Source organism: Mustela nigripes, chromosome 12 (genome assembly GCF_022355385.1).
Source record: "Mustela nigripes isolate SB6536 chromosome 12, MUSNIG.SB6536, whole genome shotgun sequence".
Classification (NCBI taxonomy): Eukaryota; Metazoa; Chordata; class Mammalia; order Carnivora; family Mustelidae; genus Mustela; species Mustela nigripes.
In genome coordinates, this window is record NC_081568.1 from 22170678 (window position 1) to 22189236 (window position 18559).

Here is an 18559-nt window from a genome sequence, read left to right on the forward strand (position 1 = left end):
GAATAATCAGTTGATATAGAAATAATCTTGGTGAAAGATGGCTAAGACTTGGACCAGTTTAGTAACACAGGAAACAAATTATTGCTCCAATTTTGAACATAGTTTACAAGCCACAGTAGTGGGACTTCCTGAAGAATTGCATGTGAGTCATTAAAACTAATTATATTTCCAAGTATTTATATTTATATTTATTTTTATATTTATATTTCCAAATAATTATATTTCCAAGTATTCTGTCCTGAGCAATTAGATTAGTGAAGTTGTTCTCTACTAAGAAATGGAAAGCTGGAGAGGAAAAAGATTTGGTGAAATTTTTGAATTGAAGTTCACTCTAGACTTTTTTATTTGTAGTGTGTTAATTTTGATTGAGTTGTCTCCTAGTCATGGCACATTTTATTTCTAAATTGTTACGTAATTGTTTATAATGTGTACTTTTTTTAATATTCCACTCTCTCTGATTTTGCACTATTTTTCTGTGTTAGCTTTAATATATGACTCCTTTCTTTCTTTTTTTCCCCTCATCTACTGAAAGTCTTTCTTCTGAGTCATTTTATTATTTTTAATTTTATATATTTAAGAGAGAGAATGAGTGAGAGAGAGAGACACAAGTGGTGGCAGGAGCAGAGAGAAAGAGAGAGGCAGACTTTCCTGCTGAGCAGGGAGCCCAAAACGGGGCTTGATCCAGGACCCCGGGATCATGACCTGAGGTGAAGACAGACAATGCACTGAGCCACCCGGGGGGGCCCCTTTCTGAGTCATTTTCCTCCACTAAAATTTTTGGTTCAATTCAGTAAGTTTTGAAGGAAGATTATTATGTTTTTAAAAATTTTATGTATTGGGGCACCGGGGTGACTCAGTTATTTAAGCCTCTGCCTTCAGCTCAGGTCACAAGCCAGGGTCCTGATCAAGCGCCAAGATAAGCTGCCCGCTCAGCGAGGAGTCTGCTTCTCTTTGTCTTTCTCCTGTTCCCTCTGCTTGTGCTCTCTGTCTTTCTCTCTCTGTCAAATAAATAAATAAATAAAACCTTTAAAAAATAAATAAATAGGGGCGCCTGGGTGGCTCAGTGGGTTAAAGCCTCTGCCTTCGGCTCAGGTCATGATCCCAGTGTCCTGGGATTGAGCCCCGCATCCGGCTCTCTGCTCTGAGGGGAGCCTGCTTCCTCCTCTCTCTCTACCTGCCTCTCTGTCTGCTTGTGATCTCTGTCTGTCAAATAAATAAAATCTTTAAAAAATAAATAAATAAATAAATAAATAAATAAATAAAAATTTTATGTATTTTCTCATTTCAATCGTTACTTGTTTATGAGACAATAACATATCTCGCTCAATTTATTGTTTATTTTAACAGAATATGGACAGTGACCTTGAGCAGAAATAAAAATCTGACCTGTCTTCTGAAAAATGGGTTTGTAATTTTTTTTTTTTACTATGTAACTGTAAGTATACTTTAAACAAATCAAGCATTTTGTATGAAATCAATCCCCTAGATTGTAGAGACTTGTTATTTGATAACTGAAATATTTATGCCTTAATGAAATATCTGGACAGAGCCAAAAGTGTTTGGGCTGCTGCTTTGTTTCAGAAATGGTTTTAAAATGCTTTTAAAGTAAATCCCTTGTGACTGAAAAAGTAAAAGTTCAAAATAATTAGAAGCCATTTCGTTTTAGAGTAACTTGTCAAAGAACCGTGAGTTAAAATTAATCCCTAGATGCTTTAAAGTCTCTCATTAGTTGAACTGTTCATAATTAATAATTAATGTATGGTTCCAAAATGCTTACATTTTTGGAAAGAAGAAATATATACATGTTTACATATAAATGTCATTTGACAAAAAATTTTATGAAAATAACTGACATTTTCATTAATGAGACTAAAATATAGGGAGCACAGGGATTGCAAAGGAGGCAATGTCCATGGGGGTCTGGAGGCTTCGGCGCTGGTAGGCAGTCCCTGGTGGTAGCTTGGGATGGCTGGCTGGAGATTTATAGCAACATGGCCAACTTCTCAGCTGTCACTAACAGAACTGATAGAAATGCAGAATGATCTCCTTAGTAAAGAGATATAAACAGGCAGTTATCACTAATTCCACCAACTGAGAAGATTGGAGTTAAACACTGAGAAAACACGCAGGCACTGTCTTTGTGATGAACAAAAACATTTCAACTCTTTACACTTTTTCATGCATTTAAGTGAGTGGGATTGCAGAAAGTCCATTCTGGCTCTTGTGGACAGACACATTTGAGACCTGTATAACCCTTTGACCAAGGTGTGTAAAGTTAAACTTCTTACTTTTTTTTTTTCCTTAAATCTATTTTTTAGAGAGAGAGAGAGAGCACAAGTAAGCAGAGTGGCAGGCAGATGGAGAAGGAGACGCAGGGTCCCCAGTGAGCAGAGAGTCCAAAGCAGCGCTTGACTCCAGGACCCCGGGACCATGACCTGAGCTGAAGGCACATGCTTAACCGACCCAGCAGCCCAGCTGCCCCCCCAATTTTTTTTTACATTCAAAGATCATGATCCAATGGAAAGGAGTAAGGTTTATGAACATTTTTATGCCATGATGATGGGCTATGTGACAAAGACGGCATTCGAAGGAGAAGAAGTGCTCAATTTGTACAGAGCTCCAGAGGTTCCTGAGAATAAGCATTGCATCAGGCTCTGTGCTCAGCAGGGAGTCTGCTTGAGATTCTCTCTCTCCCTCTGCCCCTCCCCCCACTCTTTCTCTCTAAAATAAATAAAATCTTAAAAAAAAGATATGGGGCAATGGGTGGCTCAGGGGGTTAAAGCCTCTGCCTTCGGCTCGGGTCATGATCCCAGGGTCCTGGGATCAAGCAACCATCAGGCTCTCTGCTCAGTGGGAAGCCTGCTTCCTTCTCTCCCTCTGCCTTCCTCTCTGTCTACTTGTGAGCTCTGTCTATCAGATAAATAAATTAAATCTTTAAGAAAAAAAAAAGGATATATTTCCAAACTATCGCCCTCGCCCCGCAAGGATGACAAGAAGCCCCAGTTCGGATGCATCTTCTCTTCTCTTCTCTCTCTTCTCTCTATTTCCGCAAGTCTACACACTTATATAAGCTTACATGACCAATCAGTGAGCAGGGTACAGGAGGGAGCGAATCAGGCTGTGCACCTAAACGAACAACTTCGCTAGCAACCAATGCAGTTTACTTCCTCTTTGGGCGTTCCGCTTAGTCTCAGGAGGCAATCCTAACCTGGCAACTAGCCAGGCGCCATCTTTTAATGGCGGAGGCCGCCCTGGCCAGGGGCCTGCCTCCGACATCTCCCCCTTTTTTCTGTTTTGGCAGGGATCGTGCCTGTCTTAGGTTGTCAGTGGCGGGGAATATCCTTACCCGTCATCAGACGGCAGATATCAATGATCTGCGTCCTGTCTTAGGTTGGTATATTTCCCCCACCAATCTTACCCGTCATTGACTACCCATCCAGCATACTTAGCCACACTTGGGGGGATGTTCCAGCCTCGATGGCTAATAAGGCCTGCACCATGGCTTGCTGTTGCCTAGGTTGCTGTCGCCTCCAAATTTGCAGTTTCCTTACTAGCAGAATCAAGCCCACTACGAGGATTATTATCAGACCAATTACGCTAGCCCATTGTTTCGTAAAGGTTAACACATCTTGCAATGTTTTGATTATCTCTGGGAGGGTTGCAAGCTCAACTCTGGTGTTATTTATCCTTGTTATGCCTAGTAGCAGGTGCTGAGTATAGTTTTGGAATTCTGCGGACTAATTCCCCCGCAAGTATTGGGAGAGCTGTCGGGAGACATTCTGTAAGTCATTCATATTAGTATAGGCTATGGGAGTTACACAAATTGCCAGGAAGGGTACTATACATCCCAGTCCCAATAGGGCCCCCCATATGTCCACTTATTCTTGAACCAAATCCACTCTCTGGTTGACTATCAGGATTCCTGCTTGCAGATGTGCATTGATCTGAGTCTGTGTTTGAAGGGCAGCCGCCGTTCCTTCTGCAAGGGTGTTCACAGCTTCCGCAGTGGGTATAGTTGCAGCAAGCGAGACTGCTGCTGCCGTGGCAGCTGCTGTAGATATAGCCAGTGCTGTCACAACGGCGGCTGTGATACCAAAATCTCTCTTCTTTCTGGATAGCACCACTGGTAACTTGTCCTCTGGAATGGAAACTGGGATAGGAACATGGGTAGGGATACGCATAATCACAGCCAGCTTGAAGGCCGTGACATTCCAGCACTGGGAAAGATAGCAATTCTTAGTGCAATTCAACGTATCATTCAGCTCGCTAGCATTTGTTACGAGGAAAAGGAACGGTGGCCAGACTCATATGGGAGTGGGCTGATAAGTAATATTGTTGGTACAAGACACATTAACTGTTGTCTCAAAGGTACTAGAGTCATTTTGTTTATAAGAACAGTTGAGGAATTTGCCACCATTTAACATGGACACTGCTGAGATATCAGTACATGCTCCTAGCAAGTTACAGACCTGCCATGCATCAAAGGGAGAGGAGGGAATATGAGAGAAGAATTAGTCACTGGTAAAGGATATGGCCATGCTTTAACCGCTGCTCACAGCTCTCTGGCTTGAGTCTGCCACAGGAGGTGTAGCATCCCCAGAGTTATCATCAGCATCTTCAGCATCATGACTGGTGTCTGGAGGCAAGGCTGCATGCACCAGCCGCTCTGGGATCCAAATTGGAGCCTCATTTTCCTGTGGAAAAACACATACAGACCCCCTACTCCATACTAACACTGGATCTGGTCCATTCCACTTTCCTGTGAGGATGTCCATCAGAAGTACTAAAGGCTTAGGGGAAGCAGCAGCATCACTTGCATGTCTGTCTGCAGCTGATTTACCTGTTTTGTCCAACGTTAAAAAATTCAAAATAAAGAGAATGGTGTTGAGCTTATCTTTAGGGGACCTGAAGGTGTCCCCTATTCCCCATTTTTGTTTATAAAGTGCATTTTTTATTGTAAATGCGCGCGCTCCACAACACCTTGTCCTTGTGGGTTATAGGGTATTCCATGTATCGAGTCAATGTCAGGTTGTTGTAGGAAGGCTTTAAAGGGTTGTGGGCTATAGGCTGGACCATTATCTGTCTTTAATTGGCGTGGCTTTCCCCATGCCACGAAAGCCTGTAGGCAATGGGCGATAACATCTCTGGATTTTTCCCCCGTATGCACTGAGGCGAAAATTATTCCAGAGCAGGTATCTACAGAAACATGAACATATCTTAACTTTCCAAATTCTGAAACATATGTGACATCCATATGCCATATATGATTAGGTAACAAACCCTTAGGATTAACCCCCAAGGACGGTGCAGGTAGTAAGATCACGCAATTTCTGCAGGAGACTACTATGTCCCATGCCTGTGCTTTTGTTATGTTAAATTTGAGGTGAAGAGTTAAAGCATCCTTTTTCTTCAAATCCTCCCCTAAGTGGTCCCATTGAGGTATGTTTAGCAAGCCTTCACCTAGGAACCATGGAGCCGCCTTTTCCACTGTATTCAAAAAGGCCCGAGCAGTTTTTGCTTTTAGTGGAGGTCCATTGGCTGTCAGCAGGTCTTCTAAAGACCCTTCCAACCGCACTTTAGATACTTCAGATCCCATTATGAACACACAGACAACAGACGCAGACGTTAAAGACTCACCGCTAAATTCCGGCTCTAAGGCCGCCCCGCTTCTTGTTGCGGTCTTGTACAAGTTTCCCACCACCTTTGTCGTGGTTTTACCCCGCTTACCTGCGGACTTCTCCCTTGCAAGGTTTTTCTATTTTTACTCCCCGCTTTACCGCGGAATTCCCACTTTTGAACCTGGCTAATGTCCCCGCTTACCTGCAGACCTTTACTCCCCACTTTCCTGTGGATTACCTTGCAAGATTCCTTTATTTAGTTCCCGGGTGCCGGCGCCATTTATCGCCCTCGCCCCGCAAGGACGACAAGAAGCCCCAGTTCGGATGCATCTTCTCTCTCTTCTCTCTCTTCTCTCTATTTCCACAAGTCTACACACTTATATACGCTTACATGACCAATCAGTGAGCAGGGTACAGGAGGGAGCGAATCAGGCTGTGCACCTAAACGAACAACTTCGATAGCAACCAATGCTGTTTACTTCCTCTTTGGGCGTTCTGCTTAGTCTCACGAGGCAATCCTCACCTGGCAACTAGCCAGGCGCCATCTTTTTTTTTTTTTTTAAATATTTATTTATTTATTTGACAGAGAGAGATTACAAGTAGGCAGAGAGGCAGGCAGAGAGAAGGAGGAAGCAGGCTCCCTGCTGAGCAGAGAGCCCGATGCTGGACTCGATCCCAGGACCCTGAGATCATGACCTGAGCCGAAGGCAGCGACTTAACCCACTGAGCCACCCAGGCGCCCCAGGCACCATCTTTTAATGGCGGAGGCCACCCTGGCCAGGGGCCTGCCTCCGACACCAAACAGCAAGTACAAAATAGATTTCATAGATGAGGTTATCTCCAACCCCTGAGAGAACAGTCCAACTACACAGATTTGATGACTTAATTGATATGAGTAAGGATCTTATTATTCCAGAACAAATGTTTGTTTCTAGTTTGAAGAGTCAGCGGGTCACAGTCTCCAGTCCAGTCTTGTAGGAAGATTCCGGGGCCTCTCTTTACCTGTACACATCAGGGCACATTTTAAGATACAGGATAAACTACTGAAAAGATCTCGGAAAATGGTAACTAAAGATCAAATTAAACCTCAGAGGGAAGTGCATCTATCTAGTAGTTTTCTAAAATTAAATATGAATAGTAGATTAAAATAAAGTTTTCTACGACACCAAACAAAACAAACATGGGAGCACAGCCTTCTTGGCAGGACAAGAATTACAGTGGTTCTGCACAAACGGCCTTGTTAGCTCTGATGCCTCCCTCAGTTTTTTGTTTTCCTCTTGCTCTCTTCTGGAGCTACCTTTCATCACTTCTCCATTTCTGTCTTCTCACTTTTCCAGAGAAACATTCCTGTGGTTTATGCCTTTGTAGATGTGTTCTCTGGTTTCATTTAGAAACAGTATTTGCCAGTTAATTTACATTATTTATGTAGTTCATTTAAGTTTAAATAAATCTAAATTGTCTCCCCAAAGAAACTAAAAAATATATACATCATGAATTCCATGACTTACTGTGGTATTTTTTGTATTTGTTTCCATATAAAATTAATTCAGAGGGAAATGCAAGGTGTAGAGCAGTAGCTTGACTACTGGATGATAACATTTCAGTGAGCCACTCAAAATTGAGCCCAACTGCAGACATTTAAGTAATAAAGCTCAAGAGATCCAAATTAATTTTAATCTACGTGATTTGTGTTTAATTGGGTGAGTAGATAATTTCTTTGCATTCTCAGAAATGAGATATTTAAAGAATGAATGACAATAATTTTGGGAAGTTTATTAATCATGTGAAAAATTAACTCATCTACTTATCTGTCACTGGTATTTATGACTTTTTTCTTGTTTCTTTGATTATACAATTAATTCAAGTCATATCTGTCAGGAAAAAAATCATATATAACAATATATATTTTATTATGTATAATATTTCTACATTTCTTTTGTCTAATAAAGACAACTTTCAAGAACTAACAGCTGAAAAGACACTTAAAGTAAATAGTAAGCCTTACTTTCTGGTCAATGTAATAGATATGATTTTTGCATAAATATCCAGTAGACACGAAGATTTTATTCCATAAAGATGTGTTGATATCATCCTGGAAAGTGGTCAAGTATTTTAGATTCAGAAAACCTTAGAATAATCTCACCATGACTGATTCTATCAAAGACCAAAAAACACAGAACAAAACATGTTTCAGTTGGATCATATAATACATTCTATTGTTCTGGCGATTACTGCCAAGTTAGTCTTGGTTTAATTAGACTGGTTCTAAACTTTGAAACAAATAAATGTTAATAATAGAGTTGGAGTTACACTTCTTAAGAACAATGCTTTTGGGGGCGCCTGGGTGGCTCAGTGGGTTAAAGCCTCTGCCTTCGGCTCAGGTCATGATCCCAGAGTCCTGGGATCGAGCCCCGCATCGGGCTCTCTGCTCAGCAGGGAGCCTGCTTCTACCCCCTCTCTCTCTGCCTGCCTCTCTGCCTACTTGTGATCTCTGTCTGTCAGATAAATACATAAAATCTTAAAAAAAAAAAAAAGAAAAAGAATAATGCTTTTGGCCTAGAAGTTCCACTTCTTATCCATCATTATCATCCATCTTTGTCCTAAAGCTTAATTACACACACACACACACACGCACACACATCTGCATACCCTGATATTGTACAGAAATATGCAGATAGGGGGAAATTCTCTTAGGTTTATCACAATAACCATTTTTTTTCTACATAGAAACAATTTATATTTTAAATCACCTTTCTGTATAGTTAATTACTACTTTATACTTTTGATTTTATCATGTATTTTTTATGTAACTATCCATGTTTCATATCATACTTTTGTTTTTTGTTTTCTTTTCACAGGGCAATAGGCCTGCTCTGAACAGTCGTGGGACCTGGGTCAAGAAAACAAATGCAGGTTTATTTTAAAATAGAAACTAAGAGGGGCGCCTGGGTGGCTCAGTTGCTAAGCATCTGCCTTCGGCTCAGGTCATGGTCCCCAGGTCAAGGATCAAGCCCAGCATGGGGCTCCCTGCTCAGCAGGAAGCCTGCTTCTCCCTCTCACATTCTCTATGCTTGTGTTTCCTCTCTTGCTGTGTCTCTCTGTGTCAAATAAATAAATGAAAGCTTCAAAAATAAAAAAAATAAAAAATAAAATAAAATACAAGTCAAAATAACAAACTTAAATAAAACATGTTCTATATCCTAAACTTGATGATAAACCTGCCTAAACACAGGACTGAAACCTTGGGTATAAAACTATATTTTACATTCTGATTCATGTCCATGCCTTAAACATAGAACCCTAGTTAAGGGCCTCCATTCACTGAAGCCAAAGGCAGTCCTCAAGATTGGGGTTGGTACTTGATTTTTAATTTTGTATTACATTCATTAGTTTTTTCTGCACTTACTGCATTCCTACCTAGTTGACCCAGGCAAAATAAAAATGACCCCAAAATATACCTTGTGTGTATGTCAAGTGGACCATGAAAAATAAATACTTTATGTTTTAGAATGAATTATATCAGAATATCTGATGACACAAAGTTGCAAAGGAACTCCTTAAGAAAAAACAATAAAACACAATGGTAGTGGATAGATTATAATACCAATAAACTTCAAAGGATTTAAAGAATATCTTTTCATAAAAAGACACCAAAAACAACGGTTAAAAAAAAGTATACAAAGAAAATATAACCAGTGCATATACGTGATTTACAGGGTGATATTTATTCTCTATTTCTTGTATCTGTATAGGGTTAAGGAAATTTCCAACATTCTTCCCAGGAGCAGAGTATCTGTTGGGGGCGTTGGGCTAAACTCCATACACAGTAAAGAAAATTGGGCATTTTAAGTCAAGAATCTGGGTGGAAAATTACTAAAAGGAAACATCCAAGGAAGGGGAAGATTCTGGCTAAACTCACGAATGGGCTTCTTGCTGAAGGCAGGCCAGAGTAAAGACATCCTCTGGAGAAAGGTGGAGATTGAGGAACTGCATTAGATATCAATGATTCTGACTAAACAGACGTAGGAGGGTCTTGATAAAACTGGGTAATGCAGTGATGACCATGGAAGTCCAAAAATCAGGGCCTAACTAAGAAGAGTTGAGGGAGGCTGAGGAGAGTTTAGTTAGGGAGGGAATCTTTTTTTTTTAATTGTATTTATTTATTTGATACACAGTGATCACAAGCAGGCAGAGAGGCAGGCAGAGAGAGAGGAGGAAGCAGGCTCCCTGCTGAACAGAGAGCCCGATTTGGGGTCTCGATCCCAGGACCCTGAGTTCATGACCTCAGCTGAAGGCAGAGGTTTAACCCACTGAGCCACCCAGGCAACCCTAGGGAGGGAATCTTTGTCACAACTCCCAAAATCCATTGCCAGGTTTACCTTTCTCTATACCCCTTATCATATTCACAGCATGCAATTGATTTATTCTTTTGTTACATTTCCCTTGTTAAAATGTAAACTCCAAGAGAGCATGGATTTTTGTATCTATATTCTTTGCGATTGACCCACCAACTAGAACCCGGACAGGGCTGAGTAGGGACTAAGCACACAGTTGTTGATTTATTATCTATTGAATACTTTCTGTTGGGCCTTTGAAATAAAATAACTCATGAAAATTATTTCTAATGATACCTAGAATAAAACCTTTAGTAAATAAAAATGATGATCGTTTTATCTGTTGGATTTTAAGATGTTAGATCTAGAATGGGTTAGTATAATGCTGTAGAAAGTGAAAATGACCATTTAGGTGACAATGATGAATAAAAGGATGTAATTAGCATACTGTTTTGCCTCTTAGTTACAACTGATTTTACTGCTGGTAGAAATAGCAAATGGAAGAATTCACCGATTTTATTCTTGTGGATGTTTCTTCTCTCTTCCACCTGAAGCATCTGACATGCTGCTGATAAGGAGGCATGAAATTTGACAAATATTCTCTAATTTATTTCTGGTTTTCAAGTGTGCAAAACACAGGAAAAAAAAATCAGAAAGCCAGAAAACTTGCCATGATGTCAAAATAAGAAAAGAAGGTCTAACCTCAAAAAGAATATTTTTAGTTGAAATATATATTTTTATGTGAACATTTTGAGCATTATCCTTCTGAGTAACCAATCCCATGGATTTCAGGTACTCTCGGAAGAACAACTGTAATACGTTTGTCAATGATTTGCCTAAATTTGACTTACAGACTTCTAAGTGCTTAGGGGATTTTAGTGAACAAGAGAACAAGACAAGTTCCCTCTATGCCTTCCCTGAAGTTACTGTGTAGGAAGACATGAACTCAATAATTCATTTATTTGAATTTTGGAATAGGGCATGTTAAATTGGACAGATTGTCCAATTTTAAAAGTCTTGAGGTCTATGAAGGGACACTAGAACATATAATGGTTAAATTAAGATTAGAGAAAGAAGTAAGTTGATATTAATTTAGGGAGAGAGGAAATATAGGAGGAGGGAATCGTACTCGGAGAGGCTGTGAGGTGAAATGTTGTCTGAGCACCACAGGAAACTGAAGAACAATCCGACTAAAACATAGAACATAGAACTTCAAGCAGAGAGAGGTGGGTGAAGACTCAGAAAATGAATGGCCTGATAATGTATAAAAAAAAAAAAATTAAAGTTTATCTTAAAGACAAATGATGCCATTTGAAGACACAGATGGCATCCCTGGAGAGGACAAAGACCATGAGACAAAACTTGAAGACTACTGGGGACATCCAGATCATGGTGACCTGGACTAGACTTGTGGCAGCGAAGATGCGCAGAGGTCGATAGATGGAGAGATGTGAGGTGTGAATGACTAGGTGTGTGAGATGTACGGGGAGGAGTCATCAAGGCTCAGTTCACCTAGGTCATATGGTTTGCTAATTGCATGTGTGTTTACTAATATAGAAACAAAAGAGGAAGAGTAAGTGTGGAATGAAAAAATCAATGATGCGCTCCGTTTTAGGGAGAAATGCAAAATATAGTGCAGGCAGAATACAGATGAAAAGTCTGTGCTAAAGAAAGATATTTGTCGGGGCGTCTGGGTGGCTCAGAGGGTTAAGCGTCTGCCTTCGGCTCGGGTCATGATCTTGGGTTCCTGGGATCAAGACCGCATCGGGCTCTTGGCTCAGTAGGGAGCCTGCTTCCCCCTCTCTCTTTCTGCCTGCCTCTTTGCCTACTTGTGATCTCTCTTTATGTCAAATAAATAAATAAAATAAAAAAAAAAAGATATTTGTCACCAGCAGCATATACATGGCATTTTGTTTCAACCCTTACTAGTCGTACACAGTGTAGTTCTGACATGAACATCCTGAGTTAGCCTCACAGTCCACAGGTCTATAAAATTATTTTTCCAGAAAGAATTAACTTAAAATAACATTGATTATATATACCACATCTTCTTGATCCATTCATCTGTTGATGGACATCTAGGTTCTTTCCATAGTTTGGCTATTGTGGACATTGCTTACAAGTCAGAAAAACAAGAATCAAAATAGCAACTATACCCTCAGATGAGAATGTAGCAATTCTGTTCTAGGCCTTAAATTAAGTAAATACAGTTTTATTTTTCAGTTGGTCTCTTGAACTCAAATATATGTGTATTAATAGAATTCATTGTCTTCAATGATGCATATTTTGCTCCTTTCAATACAAGACTCTTGTTTCCTTTGTTTCTGTTCCCCTTGTATTTTTCCCTACAAAGTACAATTTTCACTTGTAGAAGCAGCTCAATCATCTGCCCTTGAAAACGTATTCCCAAACCTGCAATTCCACGGGGCTCTTTCATTTTGGCATTTCTTGTGAACCAAGACAATAACAGCTCCATTTTTAAAGAAGCCTGAATCGGGCTTCGCAGCCTCTGCACTCCTGTAACAAAATCTATTCAATGTGTTCATGTTATCTGTCACCACTCTCTCTTCACATATTTCTCTGGGTGGGGGGGGCTTGGGAGCCGGCATGAGAATATACTGGTACTGTTACTACTGCTATTGCCATAAATAAGAAAGTCTTTTGTCTCTGACCTGGGAGTATCATGACTTCTGCTAATATCCATGAATGAGAGCCAGGTTAATGAGCTAGCTTCCAAGTAAAGTAACACCAGATCCTACATAGTTCTCTGTTAATATGAAAAACAAAAACAAAAATCAACTATTATTTATATGAACTAATAGAATTTCCTAGAGTGCATTAGACAAAATGGGAGGTAAATTTATCGTGATCGTGCAATGATATAAGGATTAGTCAACCTGGTTTAGGTTATAAAAATGAGGTCTCAGGAGGTAATCCTGACAGGAAAAAGTCATACCAGATACACTTTTATCTAAGGAGAAAATTCTGTCAATTTAGGGAATCAAAAAATACAGGTACAATTTTATTGGTTAAGACATAGGCTATTAATTAGGAATGAAATTCTGATATCATCTATCCTAAAAGTTAGATCTATGTTGTAGCAGAAAATATAATTAAATGGGGTGGGGCATTGTCTCCTTCCTCATTCCTTAATACATGTAAGTGCTCTAGAATATACTTGACTGATGATAGCATGTATAGCACATGTACACATATATACTCCTAAGATGCAGTGTTTGTGTAACAGTATGATCTTCAAATTCAAAAGAAGGGGTGCACAGGGAGGAATTCTCCTTTTGGAAATTGTTGGGGGAAATAAACTACCACAATATTCACCATGTGGACCCCAGAAGCTCTTTGAGCAGCACTCCACAACAAGAACAGCTGAAACTGTGGACTTTTCAGGGAAGACAAGGGCTGATTTATCAAGAGCATGACAGGCTGCTGAATTATGAAAGGGTCAGGTGCATTCTGCCCCAAATCTTTCATCTTTCTAAAGGCGATCTCTCACCTACACTTCAGGGGAGTTCCTCAACTACATAGTACCTGGATTTATGACTCATAGGCACTAGGCATGGTGGCGGGCTCAGTTTTTAGTGCGCTGCGTGCATTCAGAAGGGGGGTAACCTCCACCTTCACCTAAATTGCAGTTTCCAATGGCCTGAGTGTGACTATCAGGGGGTGTGTCTTAGGGAGGCAGAGCCTCTAAGGTAAGGATTGCGAGGTGTGTGAACATATGCTGGCAAGTGTATGTGTGTACACATCCGTGCACACGTGAGGACTTACACATGAAGCGCTCACAAGGTTATGGGCAAGTTGGGCCTGACTCCTGTTCCAGACTGGGCACATTCACGTTTCCTGTCAACCCCAAGTCAGGTGGGTGGTTCTACTGACATAGACTGGTCTTTCTCATTTCTCTATAAGGTCAGCTGACTGTCAGTTAATCCAGGATGACCTTGTCTGGGTCCATGAGCACTACTTGCCTCCGGCCAAGTGATCTCTTATCTTCTACCACACTGAACCAAACTTCTCATTTATGACTCACAGGCAGAATTCCAAGAAGGAGTGGAAGGAACACACGGGGTCTTAATCATAGGCCCAGAACTAGAAAACTATTAGTTCTAGTACTTTCTGTTGGTCAAAACAAGTCACAGTCCAGCTCATATTTAAGAATCTCCAGCACTAAATAGCATTTCCTCAAAGAGGATTGCTCCAAATTTATCATCCTATCATTTTGTTTAATTCTCTGATCAACACATGTAACTGTCAGAGCTTGAGGAATTATTTACATTTCTGTTTTATTTGTCCTTAACTATCTCCACAGATGAGAATGTAAACTCAGAGCCTTGTCCATTGCTAAAATCTCAACTGATGGGGCGCCTGTGTGGCTCAGTGGGTTCTGTTCTCTCTGTCTTCAGTTCATCATGATCTCAAGGTCCTGGGATCAAGTCCTGCTTGGGGCTCTCTGCTCAGCAGGGAGCCTGCTTCCTTCTCTCTCTCTGCCTGCCTCTCTGCCTACTTGTGATCTCTGTCTGTCAAATAAATAAATAACATCTTAAAAAAAAAAAAAAACCTCAACCGATAAACTCAGTAAAATAGTTCATGGCACATAGTAGGTACTCGATTCTCATTTTTTGATGGCTCTGTGAAAATTCATTAAATGCATAGGAATCCTTTTTTTTTACACTATGGAGTATTATGTCTCCATCAGAAAGGATGAATACCCAACTTTTGTAGCAACATGGACGGGACTGGAAGAGATTATGCTGAGTGAAATAAATCAAGCAGAGAGAGTCAATTATCATATGGTTTCACTTATTTGTGGAGCATAACAAATAGCATGGAGGACAAGGGGAGTTAAAGAGGAGAAGGGAGTTGGGGTAAATTGGAAGGGGAGGTGAACCGTGAGAGACTATGGACTCTGAAAAACAATCTGAGGGGTTTGAAGTGGCGGGGGGTGGGAGGTCGGGGTACCAGGTGGTGGGTATTATAGAGGGCATGGATTGCATGGAGCACTGGGTGTGGTGAAAAATAATGAATAGTGTTTTTCTGAAAATAAATAAATTGAAAAAAAAAAAGAACAATGAAAACTCTTATCCTTATACTCTAATAAGTGAAATAATGCAAATATATGAACAAAAAAGGAGCAGGGAAGTAAATTAAAAAAGCTGATTTTATCATATTTATAAACATATATAAAGAATCCAAAATGTTTCTGAACATACCATTTGTTCTCTGGTTTATTCATTATTAACAAAAAATTTGTAAAAAATTTTAAAAAAGTATTAAACCTTAAATATTTTTTTCAATTAGCAAATTATTCATTGTAACATATATCATCAAATTTTCTATTTTTAAACATTTAGGAAATAAAGCTAGATTTGTTAACTGTTATTTTATTTGAATGCTGTGCTTTATCCAGAAAGGATGAAATAAATTATTCACTTTAAATGGAGAAATATATTAATAAATTCTGATCACTTCTATTCTGTGAATCATCTCTTTTGCATTGCAAAAAAATTAATGTCTCTCCCTACCCTGAATAATTTATGTACTCTCCTCAGTCTTAGCGACAATATAATAAATGTACTGCATTCCTGGCAAGTTGAAGGTTCTGTTCACAAAGTGTGGTAGATTTTTTAACACAGTTGCCATGTGCTTCTAAGTCATCTGCCTACTAATTATCAACGAGGCTGTCATTCGAGCAATGCAATCTAAACCTTTCTCAGATTTCTGCCCAGACTATGTGTGCCACATTCTCCATCAGGGTTAGCCAGGCAAATATAACATTTATTTTTTTTTCCTTTTTATTTCTCTAAGCAAGATAATTTCTGTTCAATAGGGACTTAAAACTGAGTGTCCTGGAGGTAGGCACTCATAGTTCTCATCTTTTCTCTATGTTTAATAGTGTTAAACTTGGGCAAGTAGTTTTATTTTTTCTCCCACTAAGGCGGGTTTTTTATTTTATTAATCTGTTTGGTAGTGATAATAAAGACTTTTTAAAAAATATTATAGGTAGGGCGCCAGGGTGGCTCAGTGGGTTAAGCCGCTGCCTTCGGCTCAGGTCATGATCTCAGGGTCCTGGGATCGAGTCCCGCATCGGGCTCTCTGCTTAGCGGGGAGCCTGCTTCCTCCTCTCTCTCTCTCTCTGCCTGCCTCTCTGCCTACTTGTGATCTCTCTCTGTCAAATAAATAAATAAAAAATCTTAAAAAAAATTATAAGTAAAATACCAGAATCAAATGATGAAAAAATCCTAAATTGATTAGAATAGTGTCTAGAACATAGAAATTCCTCTATACGTTTAGTTATTATTAACAAAAGGAATTTATACTTTCATTAATTCAAAGCTAAATATTAATATTTTATGAATGTCAAACACATTAGGTAAATTATTATCTCATGGAATTGGTAGTTTTTAAGGATAGGAATATCATTATTTTATCTGATTACAATAGAAAAATGAAGCAAAGAAAAAATCATAATATGGTACGTGTTACTCCTACTTAGTGCAGATAAAACTGAGTCATGCATGTATTTTTATTTCATTTCTTAAAGAACTCAACCTGAAAAAACAAACTCATATTCAAAGTAACTAAATTTTAATTTAATGTTAATGGTGAGAGCAGCTCATACAGGTATACCCACAGGAATCCTGGATTACTTTCACTAGATGAACTATTGTAAGTTTAAAATGGCTGAGATGTCAAGAATTTGCTTTGCTGGCACCATTAAAGAAAACAAATGGAGAAAACCAAAGAGAAGTGCTTCTTGGTTATGTTGAGTAGATATCTTCCCTGGAAAATAACCAATTTCCCATCTAAATCACAGGTTTCTTTAGTTCAGCTATTTTAAATGTACCCAAAACTTCAGACATAAAGTACCCATAGCTAAAAGCGTGGAAAATGAATAGCTTCTTTTAGGCCAGCAACTTTGTGGAAAGATTAAACCAACAGAGCAGAAGAAAGAGAAGCACTAAACTAAAAACCGCAGCCAAGAGCTTAGCAAGCTTCAGGGGATGTTCAGAGAACAGGAAAAAGTAAGAGTGATGGAAAGAACCACTAACATGAGACTTCGACAGCAATACCATAGAAAGAGAAATTCATGAGAAAGAAAAGGAAAAATATGAATATTTACACTATGGTAGGGGAGAATTTAAAACCCTAGTAATATCACTGGTGATGTGGGCATTTATGTATTAACGTGTACAGTTGGTAGCAACATTGCAATGATATGAATGGAGCTGGAGAGCATTAAGTTAAGTGAAATTGGTCAAAGAAAGAAAAATACCATATGATTCCTTTGTATGTGGAATTTAAGATACAAAACAAAGGAGTAAAGGGCAGGAGAGAAAGGTAAACCAAGGAACAGACTCACATACAGAGAACCAACGATGGTTACCAGAGGGGAGGGGGTGGGAAAAGGGTGAAATAGGTGATGGGGATGAAGGGGTGCACGGGTTGTATGGAAGCACTGAATTACTATATGGTGCACCTGAAACTAATATTGCACAGTATAGCAACTAGCTGGAGTTTAAATAAAAATTAAAAAAAAAAAAAAAGAAAAGAAAACATGGCGGGTGTTAATTCAGCTTTGGGTTATGAATTAACACTACTTAATAAAGTGGGATTGATACACCAGACAATTCCATCATCCATCCATCCATCCATCAACGCATCAATCTACCCTTCTATCTCTTCATTGTCAATTAGGTATCAGTCAATCTAACAACCATTCAATAACTACCTATATTGTATTAAACATTCAGGGCATGTCAGTGACAAGCCTTTCATTTCTTTTAATATATAATAATACATATTTATTTAAAATATGAGTCTGTATGTTAAAAATCTGGTTGTATAAATTTATTCATAATAGTGAAATCTGACTTTTCGTCAATCATCTATCATTTGAAGTTCAATTATGAACCTGCTCTCAGCAAAAATACTTCACCTGTGTAGATCCACTCATGCAGAGGTCAACATATTGGTGCCTATCTAGTATTATACTAAAATCTCATTATTTAGCATAATGTTGTGAAGAGGCTGGTTTGAATAGAGGCATTCTACTGAGAATGCTTGTTTATAAAACCCAACGTTTCAGCCTGATGTGCTTGCATTTATCCTACTGTCACCTAAGTACTTCTTCACTGTTGTTGGAGTATAGTTAATACTTCATTGCTTTGAGTATTGACATGGAAAATTTCTGGAGTCAAGTACATATCCAGATAATCATTCTACTAAAATTTTAGTTGATAATTCATTACTAAAATTCTTCCCCTTTAGTTATAAAGGAACACTTTTTAATATTTCTTTTCTCCAAAATTATTTGTAAAACTATTTTTATTTGCTTTATAGGCCATTATTATCTTTTTCCATATATATGTTAAATATATGTATGTGTTATATATATCACTATATATATACACATTTTAGATATATATATATAAAAACAGGAATAGAGATAGATGATAGATAGATAGATAGATAGGTGATTGATCTCCTAATTTTTACCACAACCAAGTTTTCTTTTTAGTTCAAGAAATCCAACATATTTTAATAATTGTTCTGAGTCAAGTAATTACAAAGAAGTAAAGATCAGAAATAATT